This window comes from Camelus bactrianus, chromosome 8 (genome assembly GCF_048773025.1).
Source record: "Camelus bactrianus isolate YW-2024 breed Bactrian camel chromosome 8, ASM4877302v1, whole genome shotgun sequence".
Taxonomy (NCBI): Eukaryota; Metazoa; Chordata; class Mammalia; order Artiodactyla; family Camelidae; genus Camelus; species Camelus bactrianus.
In genome coordinates this window covers 18,933,871-18,935,381 of record NC_133546.1, presented here as the reverse complement: position 1 = coordinate 18,935,381, position 1,511 = coordinate 18,933,871, and the positions used below count along the sequence as shown (strand labels likewise).

The window sequence follows — 1,511 nt, the reverse complement described above, 5'->3', positions numbered from 1 at the left end:
CCCTCTGGGCTCGGTCCCTGCGCGGCACCAGTCCCAGGCGCCTCCAAAACGTGTTCCTAGGAGTCCAGAGGTTCAGCAGCGTGCTTGTTTCCTGCGCCCGCGCACCCCGAAACCGAAAGCTGAGTGTCTGGGCCCGGGTCCCGCCGGAGCCAGCAGCGAGGCCCGGCCTCTGCGCCGCCGCAGCCGCCAGCGCGAGGAGCTCGGCTGCAGTTGCCCCAGCCGCCGCGGCGGGTCGCGGGCAACAGTGAGCTTCGGCGGCGGGAAAAGGAGGCTCCGGTGGGGAGCTTTCTCCATCTCGGGCTGGGAAAACCAAGGGAGCGGCGGCGAAGGCCCCTCCGCATTCTTGAGGGAGGGTGCGAGGCGGACGGTAGAATACGGCTTGTAGGAAGAGCGAAAGGAACCTCGTTCGCCTGCACCAGGATGGCCGAGTGGTTAAGGCGTTGGACTTAAGATCCAATGGACATATGTCCGCGTGGGTTCGAACCCCACTCCTGGTAGAAGTTCTTTTCTCTCATTAGAAGTTTTAATTTATTTTTTAAATATAAATTTCATCGAACACACCGCGGCTTGGACTCAGGAATCCCGCCTCCCTGGCTGAGAAAGGAACAATCTCTACAACACGGGCTCCGCTTCCCACAGGCCAGAGGCGACCCAGCGAGCCTGTCGGGCGTGGGGCGCGGGCGGCGTCCCAGGGCAGGGGGCGGGGGTGTGGCCGGCGGCGTCGCACGCGGTCCGCGGCTTCGCGGGGCCCCGGCGGGTCCGGGGCTCAACTCCCTGGCTCGCAGAGAGGCAGCCGGCCGGGACGGATGGGCGTTTGTGATACGGCCGCGTAGTTCAAAAGCTGCCTCCGCGGAAAATCAAAAATGCATCTCTACCTTTTCCCGTTTTTTTGCCAAAATTAGTTGTGTGCACACAATTCTTACATTAACTCTGTGAAGGCTGAGACAGTACTTCATAGCTACAAATGGACTCTAATTTGTAATGGGCTAAGAATTTTAAAGTACAAATGGCACGATCTAGGGGTTTTTTTGGTTTGTTTGTTTTTAATACTTTAAAAAGTGAAAGTAATCTAAAACCTAGCGGAAGAAAAAAGTTGCAAGTACAGTGCAAAGAAACTTTAAAAAAAAATCATTTGAAAGTAAGATAGCAAACAGAGGCTGCAGAATAACCGTTAAAATCAGGAAATTAACGTTGTTTATTTACTACTATTAATCCCCAGGCGCCATTTAATCACTAGTTGTCTTTTAAAGTAAAAGGCCCCTGTTTGGAATAATGCGTTGCTTTTATTGGTCACATCGCCTTAGGCTTCTTCAATTTGGAACCTTTCCTGAGTCTCTCCTGACTTTCATAATCTTGACGCCTCTGAAGATGTAGATCGTCCCTTTGTCAATTTGGGTTTTTCTAATGTTTTCTAGTGATTAGATTCAGGTTATGCTTATAAAGAGGCGACGCTGTGTTTGGTTTGCATCCTCTCAGGTGGCATGGTTTTGGTGTCTCCTGATATTGATCTT

The 1,511-nt window shown here is 52.4% G+C and overlaps 1 non-coding gene across 1 annotated transcript; it reads left to right on the top strand.

Moving 5' to 3' along the window:
* Positions 1 to 414: 414 nt before the first annotated feature.
* On the top strand, positions 415 to 497 carry TRNAL-UAA (transfer RNA leucine (anticodon UAA)). Its single transcript has one exon. It is a non-coding gene; the product is annotated as a tRNA-Leu (tRNA).
* Positions 498 to 1,511: the final 1,014 nt, after the last annotated feature.